Here is a 12,679-nt window from a genome sequence, read left to right as displayed (position 1 = left end):
AATTTTGTTATCAAATTTCTACATTTTAATAACTTGAAATATAAATAGTAGCAACTATCCTTTATCTGCTAAGCAACAAAATAATGAACCGTGGCTAGTGATTTATTTGTATGAATAAATCAATATAAGCTACGTCATTAACAACTACTGTGGTCGAAATAAAAGAAAAAAAGTCAAGGCAAGTAAAAGTATTTTAGGTTTGAGATATCCCACCTCTATTGTACTTAACGTTTAAAAAACCCATATTTAAGAAAAATAATTTATTTTTTACAAATTTATATTGTAATTTAGTAGAAATGTCATTCAAAATTATTGTGTCGACTCGACTTGAATCGATTATTTTTCGGCTCTACTCAAATGGTGAGTTGATTTTCAAATTTGAAAAAACAACAATTCCATTTCATTTTTTTTATTGAATCGGCTAGATTTTTAACCCTATACATTATCAAATGCTTTGAGCTTCGTGGCATTGTTCCTAAGTGATTTTCTAATCAACCATAGTTTAAAAAAAATTATATTTTTAAAGTAGATTAGATATATATGTTTCTCAAGACATTCACTATGAATTTTTATGGATTTCTAGTAAGAAACGTGAAGCTATTATAAGTCGTTTCGTACAAATTATCATGGAATATGGTTGACCCATGGAACTTTTAAGAAAGGAAAAATAATAGAGGGATTCTTCAAGTTTCCCCTCCAGCTAGGAAGACAACTCAATTAATTATACTATCCCCGTTCTACAACAGAAATATAATACAGTCCAATCAGGATTTAAGAATTTTGGATATTATAACAATACGCTTATAGTCAACGTTGTTTCAAATACCAATTTTTTAATACATAAAATTCTTCGCATAGAAGAAACTTGAAGTAAAAAATCATAAAATCAACTTTTTCCCTCTTATTTGGTATAAATTTATAGAAATTTATGTGAATGAAGTATTCACATGAGGATTTTTCCTTTTTGGATATATGTATATTTTTAAATTCATATCACATTGCTTTTCAATCGATACAGATATATATTAAGAGTTTGCATCGAAGAACCTTTTCCCTGAAAGATAACCTAGAAATCCTCAATTATCTTTCAAAAATAGGATTTCATCAAACACTGGTTTCCTCGAAATAAAGAGTTTCAAAATGACTTATTTACAGTTCTTTTATCCGGATTTGATCAGTTCGATTATGTTCAACTCGACTCAAATTTATGAATCACTAATTTAAAATCCCTTCTTCAGCATACATATAATTTTGTGTAAGTCCTTAATACGGACGAACGTCGCGGTCAAGTCCAGTTCCTATTGTCTGTCCTTAAAGAAGGTAAAATTTATCCATTGTGACGTCCTTGAGGGCCCTCTTTTTTTTAATGACTCAGTCAATTTATTTTATTAAATAACAAAGTAAATTTAAGTATAATATACTTTTTTTGTAATTGTAATGAAAAAATGAGTATTTTTGCAATGTTCTCAAATATCTTAAGCTAAACCCAGGGTTAGATACAAACCACTGTACACTATTCATGGTACGCTGTTCGGTATAGTATACTAGTAAAATGTTCTCAAAAATAGAATCAAGGTAGTTTTTCAAGTTTTCTCCCCATATTTTATTCTTAAACGCAATTGCTCCGGTTTATTTTATATGTATTTGATGTTAAATATATAATTAAAATGAAGAATGATAAAAAAATTAACCTAAATTACAATAATATCGAAATAGTTATGTGATTATATGTATACACGTACTGCAAAGAGGGTAAAAACGGACCGAACCGAACTGCGGTACAGCCCCGTACCGTATCAGTACTAGTTTTATCCCCCCTTTAGTCAACATCCTTTTATAACACAGGTATAACTGGGTATAAACAAAACGTATATAAATATATAATAAACATATAATAATTACGTAATTTAAATTTTGTATAATTCTATCAATTGTGCACTTATAAATTTCAATTAAAATACTAAAAATACTTATAAAAATATAAATAATCGAGAAAAAATATATTTTATGTTAAATAATCTTATTTACATTATTTTGGGGTTTCAATAAGATGTAATTTTTTATTTTTATAGAATAAATTGTCTACTTTATTTCTTGATAAAAATTTCTCTGATCTATTTTCTACTTTATTTAGAATTACGAATTAATTTAGTAACCAACCATTTTTGATGAGGTTGCCTATATTATGTAATATTATAATTACAATATCCTCACATTGAACAAAAGAAGAATCCAAGAAATCAAAAGGAAGAAACAATTAAATAAATTAACTAAACCTCGATTAAAAATGGCTAAATATACGAATAAATTATGAACAATACACTATCAAGATAAATAAATGATTTCATTTATTCTGATTTAATGTTTCAGAAGCATACTGAAAAGTTTTTGAGGAAAATGTAGATTCAAAGGAATTAGAAACATTTTTATAAATCTAATTTCATTATCAAAAAGTTAAAAATTTGTCCCAAGGACCGTTCCTAAGACTGGACTGGATTAGACCAAATAAATAAGGACCAAGACAACATTACATACAGAAGCTTTTTGGTGAGCCAATAATTATATTTACCAGAACGCATTCGACCTAAAGACTGTAATTTGGCATTAAATAGACATTATCCTCATTTATATTTTATTTTTTTAAGCCACTGAATTTACTAACCTACATAATATGTGAGTGACTTAACATTTCCTTTCTTTATTTTTCCTTCGAAAACTAACAAACGAATGCTGTAAAAAAATTATTTTTTATTTTGGAATAAAGAAAAATGTTTTTTCATGATGATGATGATAATAACAACAGCATCAAGGGTTGTTGTCGATGATGATGAGTAGAAATATGTTGGAGGGTGATTTCTCAGAATATTGGGGCTGGCTCTCAAAAAAATAAAAATTATGGTATAAGTATGTAAAAAAGACAAGATCAAAAGGAAAATTAGATAACAGCTTACTTAGTATTATTATATTATTTATTTTTTTCACTTATCCCAATTGGCTTTGTTAAGAGTTTTAAAGATATAATGATGTTGGTGAGGGCCGGAGTAATTGGTTTTGAAAGGTACTCATATTAGGGAGGTTTATTATAAACCTTTTAGAAATGGTTTTTAAGGTAGTAGAAAAGTTGTCAAGTAGAAATAAAATAACCTATGAAAAATTTCATTACATATCTTAATCTTAACTTGAAAAAAATAAAGGGAAAATGTTATTTGTTTATTCATTTAAAATTAAAATAAATCAATGTTCTTTATTTTGCATTAAATCATATTTTTATAAAAGATAATTAAAGTTTTCGGATACCTATGTAAATAAACTTTTTTGAAACTTCACATTTAGAGGCAGCCAGGGTTTTATTAGATCCTGTTTTTGATAGATAATCGAATATTTTTATTATCTTTCTCGGGAAAGGTCTTGGCAAAGACAGTTTGCAGCTATTCCAGAAGAATCTGCTGACATTTAAGCGTTGATTCGTAACTGAGGATGAAACATTGATACATCACTACACTCTTAAAACCAAAGAACAGTATAAACAATTGCTTATCAAGGGGGAATCTGTGCTAAGAAAGGGAAGACCGTTCTTCCATTCAAACGAATGCCAAACAAAAAGAAATAAACTCATCTGACTGCAAGTTGGGGTGTGATCTTCTAAGAGATGCTACTAACTAAACATAACCTTGATACGCGTCAGTCTTTTTTCGATCAAAGATTTTGAAATCACCAGTTTTTGGAACTTTTCCAATATTTTTCTTCTCCCTCGACCCTTCTGATTTGAAGGGTTTGTCCATCCTTATTTTTCTTACACCAATTCTCTATGGTCCCGAGATGAATCTGTTACCTTTGAGCAACGTCTCTCTGGCTTGATCCCCCTCTATCATGCCAACAGTGCTCTCCCACCATTTCGGATATTGAATTTCAACTAACATCCTGTGGTGTTTCTGAGCCCTTTTATACTGATGTATGATGCAATCATCGAAAATTATTGCATCAGAAAAATTCAATATTCCCTAATGATTGTATCAACCAAATTTCAATATTTATTTTTACTATAAAATGGATATTTTTAATACCACCATCAATTTTTGGACTTACATAATTGATAATAAAACGATGCTATGTTTTCTTGGTAATAAATAAAATACGTTTTAAAAACAATTTTTATAATAAAAATAATTTTTAATGAATTTCTTAGTACATTCTACGACTTTTTGTGCAAAATAATTAGGAAGAAGCAAAAAACATTCCCATTGATGGCTATAAAATTTTATAGATGGAGAAAATGTAATATTACATATATGTTCAAAGACAACTCAAACTTCACAGTTAACCTGTGTAAAATGAAATATGAGTGTATATATTTATTACGATACAACTGTTAGAAAAAGTGGTGTGAACAATACTATTTCCTCACACAAAATGAAAAAATATGGGGGGGTGGGGGAACAAAACACAACATAAATAACACCTATTTTCTTTTTCTTACTTCAAACCATAACAAAAATCACTCTTTTTAATGATCTTATTAAACAACTCAAAAAAAGAAGATGATGGAAAAGTGGTCCGGGATTACAGAATTTGGATCTATATGGTAAACAGATAGATTGGGCTTTGCAGTAGTAGTAAAGGTCCTATGCCTTTTAACACATCCAAAGGTGCCTTAACATGGATCTACAACATATAAATAGGTGAGTTATTGGGGTCTGAGATAGTTGTTTAACAATTATTGGCAATTCCATGTAAAAACAGTATCTCATAGGTAATAATTAAATAACAAAAAATAATTTCCCTCTTTAGAAAATAAACAACATTGACTTTTTCTAAAGGTTAGAAAAAGGTTGAGTCTACTTAGATAATCATTTTGAGTGATAGGAAAAGGTTATTGAACTTTTTTTATTTTGGAAAAATCAGTTTTTATTTTTTTTGGGCATGAAAAATAGGAGAAAAAAAATAAAACAAAACAATTTTATTATAATAGACAATGAAAATTAATGTTTGAGAAGGTTAGTAAAATGATTTAGTAGTTTTTCTAAGTGTTAATGGCTACATATCATGAAAATTAATTGGTCGGTGGTTATTTAGGAGTAACATTACCCCCAAGTTACCTCTAATTGCCTAATGAGTAGTTGAATCCTTTTCTACTCTGGTTATTATTTCTTTAAATGTTCCTCCAGAAAAAGGAAAACTAATGAAGGAAGATAAGCGGATAACCATTTTAAATTTTACAAAGTGACATAGAAAAAAACCCGTAATAAATCTGTTTAGAATATTAAAATGGAATAAGTAATATTTATTTTGGCAAGGAGTCCTTTAATAATTGTAAATATACTTTACTAAAGTTGGAATTTTGTGCAAATTGAACCACAAAATGAGATGAATAATAATTCACAGTTACCTGTGATGAAGGTAATTCAATTATAGGGCATGAGCAAAATAAGTATGCCTTAAATAAGATTTTATGATGATGTTAAACTAATTGGCTACTAATTAAACGACTAATTTTGTAATCAAGGTGTTATGAAATGTAATAAGTGTAACTTGTACGATCTATTTATACAACTTACAACCATTCTCACCTTTGGGAAGACAGATTTACTCGGGTTTTACACCTCTAAGAAAATCTTGAAAAATATTACCTTTAATAACTCCTTTAAGTAACTCCTTAAATGAAAAGTTGAATAGATATTGAATATTCACTTGAAATAAATTGTATTAATTGCTGCAGAAATGATATGCTACGTGCATTCCCAACAAGTGATTCCAAATCATAAGTTACTTTATCAAAGCTACAGATAAATATTTAATAATATCTTCACCTTTTAATGTAGAAAACATGGATTGATTAATTACGGATCTTTCCCGAATGGATAACACTAGTTTAAAATGTATATAAAGAAAATTACTTAAATTTCACGCTATTTGTTATTGAGTATCTCCAAAGATTTAGAAAATGAGTTTCCTATATCCCACTGATGGTCTATTTCCCGAAAAACGGAAAATGTAAATACTCCCGGATTAAGGGTTGTATTAGAATATATACTAATAGCTTTTACAGGTTTAACCCATTAAATTCATGAGGTTATTTGAATATGCGTAATTGAAAAAGGCTATATTCTTGATGAATATCAAAGACATATTGTTAAAATTTACATGTTCACTCAATATACTCATCTTTTTATTTTTTATACCTCGCAATTCAAAGGTGTACTGTATCTTGTATTTGTGTAGATAATATATTAATGTGATTATGCGTGAATAAACAAAAAAAGTGTATCAATGAGGGGAGAGTGACGTATAGAAATATAAAAGGTAGCTAAAAAAGAAAACTTATTTAAGGGGGTGTCTAATAGGGTGGTTTGTTTTTCATCTTCTTCGAATTTCGATTACGGCTAATTCGAAAATGTTGTAATATGGACAGATAATAAGCTATGGAAAATGTCATTTTTCTACGATGTCATCTTTAGGTAGCACATCTCATTTAAAGTTTGAAAGAAAACACAAATTCTTTATTTCGTCAATAAACATTAATCATTATTTTGCATTAGTGTACAGGGTAGGGCAGCAAAAGATAAAACTCGAGGGATGGATTTAGAATTACATCAATCATAATATATTTTCAATAATAGAAAAAAAAATAATGTTAACAAAACATGTAAACAAGGTTTTTGGAAAACTTTTTTCACTCAATAAGGCCACCTTCTTTATCAATAACATCCTTTACACGTCGCCTGAAGGCCATGCAGGTGTAAATGACAAACTTCTCTGACAAGTTGTTCCACGGAGCCACTATGGAGGACTTCAGTTAGTTTACATTTGGGTATGAGGTCCTGCTGGTTTCCCTCTCCAAAATGCCCTATGACCGATTTTCTGTCCAGCTTGAAAAAGAACGGAGGCATCTTCTTTCCATCAGAGGTAACAACAACGAAGACCATTGTTTGGGCTGAATATTTGGTGTGGTACACCCCTTGGGCCTTTTCTTTTGTTGCCACAAGCCAGTGGTCGTTCCAGCATTTGTGGAATTGATCAACTGTGAAAATCTTCTTGTCCAATAAAATTTTCACAATTCACCTGTTTGCCGCGATCCATGTAAGGATTTTGTTTCCCATCTTGCGCCTCCTGGTTTTCATATCCTCTGTCAGAAGGTGGTGTGGGACCCTTTTGAAAGAAACTAATACCTAGTTGTACTTTATAGCCCTTCTGATGGCCCTGGCAGCCACAGAGAAGACTTTAGCGAGGTGATTCATCGACTCAGTGTGATACTCTTTTATATTCTTCTCCAAACATAACTTGAAATTCGTATCCCACTTCCTGATATCCTGGGGATATCTTCTCCAATTTTTTTTCAGGTTGGCTAACTTAAAAGCCAGGCTCCTTGAACACTTTACAATGTCAGTAATCTTCATAACATTAATTTCAGCATCTAGGAGATTTGAGATGGGCTGCCTTTTTGCTTGTTGCTCGCTCATGATCATGAAATAATTAAATGTTTAGTATAGTTTGTTTATGCAAAAAGGACGGTGAAAACAGAATATCAAAAAAGAATCACTAGTCATTTTCATAGTCATAAAAAAATAAACATTAATTAACAGTCCATGTTTTGCTGCCCTACCCTTTATTATGATAGATATTATTTTAACCTATAAAAATATTAATAAAGCTACACTATGGACCAAAAAGAGAGAAAGACATAAGAAAATTTTGATTTTTACTATCCGAAACTGTAAAAAAAAATGCAACCTATACGCAGATCATCAAATTTTCCTAAATTTTTTCTAAAAGAATTACAAAAAATTATAATTATAAACACATTTTTTGCAAATTAACTAAAAATGTCCCTCCTTATTGCAGTTTTTGGGAACACAAAAATCTTCTTATATGAAATCTGTGTTGTCAGTAAACTTTTTTAGTACTAAAGCCAGTAAAATGGGAAAAAATATTTTTCAAAGTCCACTTTATTTTTTTTTTTTAGACAATAAAAACATTTTATTCATCATAAATTATTAATAATTGCCTGACAAAATACTTGGAAAATTTAATCTGAACCGGGTATTTATTTATTTTTTAATCCATTCATTTTAATACTATAAATTTAAATAATGGGAAATTAACCAATATTTATTCAGCAACCTTTTTGATCACAAGTATGTATTATAAGTAATAACCAAAAGATTTCAGTCTAGGTATCAAATCAAATACTTACAGGACACTCACCCTCCTAATCCCCTAAATAAAATTATACACTTTTATTAATCGTTTTTATAATTTATTATCATAATAAAAGAGGGGAATATACTGTAGTTAAGGGGAGGGAGTCAGAATAATTCCAAACACTGCGTTATGCGAAATTTGCGGTGTTTCAAACTACTTTATGCAGGGAGCTCCTGCATTTATTAAGTTGATTATTTTGGTCTTTTTTTCATAATTTGATCGAGGGATATAACTTAAAGATGGCTTTGTAAGACTATGTAATTTTGGATACTATATCACAATTTTTCCTCGCTAGTCATAATCGAAATTCGAAAAAAGAAAAAAAAAAACACCTTTGCATAAAATTGACTCCATGATGAAGGGTCTTATTGTTTGTAAGTACAATGTACATACACACACACATAGGTACGTAGGTATCTCATCATTTCACCCTTTATTATATTTTACTAGGCATGAGAAATAGGCTCTAACATGTCGTGTTTGTGTCTCCCGTCGTTTCACTCTCTTTTCTTTGCTTCTGTTATTCATTGACTTGTCTAAGTAGAAAATAATTACAATGCCTCTTATGTTTTGGGTGGCAGGGAGGGGGGAAATGTGCGTAGATACCTGCAATTATACATACATTCAACAACAAACGAAAAATAAAACAAACAATAAAAAAGAGAAAGAAAGTAACAGAAATTATATTGAAGAAGATACGAAAAAAAAAAAAAAAATGAGTTGAGACGAATGAGTAAAGAAGGTTAATTTGTAACCCCCCTAAACCTCCCTTCTTCTGTGTACTTCTGGATGATGGTGGTTATTAATATTACAAGAAAAACCATCAATAAATAACAGGTTGCCTAAGGTGTATCTAATAGTATGTAGTTATTCACATATAACATATTATTTAGTGAATCATACAAAAACTTATATTTATGTTTGTTGTATATGTGAGGCGTTAACACAAAAACAATCCAGAAATAAATAAAGAAAAAGAAAAGATTTTATATTCATATTTGTGTTTTCGGTGTACGCGTACTCTAGCCGGGTAACGGGTACTTCTAACTACTCTATGAATAATAGGAAAATAGGAACGAATAGGAATGACGATTAACGAGAAAGATTTTATTTAACTAGGATTATGTATTAGACCGTCCCAAAATTATAGAGACTGCCCAATAGGACAAGAAATTACATTCAAAAGTTTAAAAATTACTCAATTATGTCACATAGTCTCATCGCGCTTGGATAAAGTTATGGCAATGGTTCTTCAGCTCCAACAATTGCCTGGAGAGTTCATCTTCGTTTCTTAACTTCATCACCCGCTGAATACCGCGTGTGAGATATTCATGGCTATCAAAAACGTAATTCCAGAGTAGGTGCTTCAACTTAGGGAAGAAAAATCGGTCACAGAAATTAAGATCCGGGCTGTAGGGACTCTGTTTGATCGTTTCCACCTTACTACGTGTAAAGAACTACCTGGTGCCGTTGGCTATGTGGGAACATGCGTTGTCCCATATGAGTAGAAGTTCCTTAAGGTGAATTTTGTTCTTCTTTGTTTCTTTAGGGTGGAAAATCACTTTCCTGTAGTCTGCAGGTACTCTATCATCGTCTCTCACCTGGTTGGTTTCCCTGCAGGCAGGGCTTGGACCGAAAATCGTAAAGACTATCAGGATCATCTTCTTTTTTTGGACGAGAAGTCGAGCTAGGGTTGTTTGTCCTTGGCGTCCACCAAGACATCCCTCTTCTTGTTGATGTACAGAAGAATCAGGACTCGTCCTGTAAAAACAGGTGGGACTCCAAAAAACTGCTTGCAGTGGTGCTGGAAGAGCTTAATCAGGGCTAGATCCCCGATTAATTCAACTTCACACCATTCACTTCCACGCTCATCATTGTTGCCCTTACTGAGAGATTGGGGTATCCCCACACGCTGTGGAAGCTTTTGAAGCGGATATCCATCAGTCAGAATTCTAAAAACCGCAATGGATAGTAGGAAAAGCTCTGCTGAGATCCCATGAACGCTCAATTGGGGTTTGTTCTTTACCATGCACAATAATTATTTTTTGTAATTCAGTCTCAATTTTTGAGAAAAATCATTCTAGCATGCTTTAGTATTGACGATCGACAAAAAAGAAACGACAATGATGAAAGTATCTTCAAGAAGGGTTATATTTTGTAAGTCAGCAACACCTGCCACCTCATGAAACAACAATAACAAAAACATGGATAAAGAACAAAAAAAATGTTGATTATATTATGAATAATTTAGACGTTGTTTTATTAATTTCATATTTTTTTCTACAAAAATGAAATTTCCCAAGATTTTTAAAGGGTTGTAAAAAGATAACTATTGTTACTATTATGAAGAAGTTACCGTGAAATTAAGAAAAAATTAAAGAGATTCTATTTCATCATCTTGTAAACAACAACATTAGATAATTAGTTCTGCTCTTATCAGTAGCAATAGAAAAACCAAAAAGAAAGTTGATGCAAAAAAACTAATTACTTTTTATTGCTACTCACGACCACAACACAGCAGATCTCTTCAACAATAACTACAGAGATATTTATCTCCATGATAACAAAATAATAATGGATCACTATTTGATGTAGGTCAACCCAAGGGGGTGGAATGAATTGTTTATTGCCCCTAAGCCGCTTTGAATAATAATATATGTTTGACATAAATGCATCATCGTCATCTTCTTAAATAATAATACTTCAGAGCCCCACGACGATCCGATTCAAAACACTTTTTATCTATCGTTACAAATAAAGCTTTTACTCATTATTAAATTTAAAAAGCTTAATAGCTATAAAACTTGATTTTTCGTTCCAATACGAATCCTTTCAAATAAGGCTGCGTAATGTTTGCTAGTCCAAAATAGTCACATCAGTACAATTTTTCTTCTTTTTATAAAACTATTCCCATCTCAATATTCCAATTTTAAAAATTGGATTTTTGCAAATCGTATATATACGCATTTTTTAATCTGGGGGGCAAACCGGAGGAATTAACTTTCTTCTATTGTTGACATTTGATCACACCCAGGGACTTCCATTATTTGACAGGGGTTTAGCCCCAACAATTATTAACAACTTAATATAATTATTTATTTAAAAAAAATGTTTATTTCTATAAACATATATGTCTGTACAAGTTAAACTAGTATAAACAAATTGTGCAAGCTGCAATTTGTTCGTCTTCAATGTATTATTTAATATCAATATTGGACATCTCTTCAACCTGGTCAATGTGCTAATAAATTTAATAAGGATCAATCTCTCTTAAGCATTCCAATCCCTTGTTCCTTTATACCGTGAGTGGGTGGCGACAACTCTGGGTAGAAAATACAATTACCTCTACTTACGCAGGTGCATGCAATAGTTGTCATCCACACCAAATTTAAGCTTATAAATTTAGTATATGTTAGTCTTATATCAAACAAATCAGGATATAAATCAAAGTTCAATAACTAGTAAATAAACCATAATCATTTGAAATCCATAGTAGGTCTTGGGAGACCCTAATATCAAAAGAAAGTTAATTGTGAATATAAACGTCGTTAACCAACAAAAAAAAAAAAATAAGGAAAATATATTCTTATTTTTGAAGTTCGAGCTTTATAAAAATGACATCACTACATATTATTCCTACAATCACAACACAATTTTCCATTGATTGTTATTACTTTTAAAAAAATCAGGACGGCAAATAATTTTTACTCTTTTGCATTACAATAATAATTTATAGTTATATATCAAATATTTCATGGAATTCTAAACACATGGAATATTTACGCATGCAGCTGCTTAAATTGCTTTTTTTTATTTCTCCACTTGAAGGAATTGAGCAAAAAATTATATTGACTCTTTTTTCCTTTTTTTTAACCAATCTCTCCTTTTGTATTCCCCTCATTTGTGAATCACATTTTGTGTGATTATTCTAGTGTTTTATAATTCGATGAATATCCTTAAAACTTATATATACATTGTACATTCATCATATTTTTGTAAATCCAGCTCTGGATTCACTTAGGAAATAATCAACATTTTAGTTGGAACTAAAGGGTCGCTCTTACTTGTAACAGTTTAAATTTCGGTTAATTTAAGGGAGCAAATAGCCTACTGCTGCTATGTCTTTTCCGTTTTTTTATTTATATTTTTATGATATATTTGTAATGATAACATAAAAGGTGTCGAAAAAAAGAAAATAACGTCATTTTTCTCCCATTAGAAAACCAACCTTCACATTAAAATTATGGAGTGAATCATATTTTTATAAAATAAAATAAAACATTGAAAATGATTTAAAATTTTTTTTTGTTCATATAGAAAATTCAAGTGATTTAGATGAGGTTAAGTGAGTATTCAAAAAATACCTCAATATTCACTATTACATGTTCGCTTTACTCGGTACAGCGATTAACCAGAACAAATTTTGTGAATAATTTGTATAGGTACTCTTTGAAAAGTCATTGTAGTTAATGAGTATGTT

The sequence above is a fragment of the Lepeophtheirus salmonis genome, chromosome 4 (assembly GCF_016086655.4).
Source record: "Lepeophtheirus salmonis chromosome 4, UVic_Lsal_1.4, whole genome shotgun sequence".
NCBI lineage: Eukaryota > Metazoa > Arthropoda > Copepoda > Siphonostomatoida > Caligidae > Lepeophtheirus > Lepeophtheirus salmonis.
The sequence above is the reverse complement of the archived record's forward strand: the minus strand, read 5'-3'. Positions refer to the sequence as shown.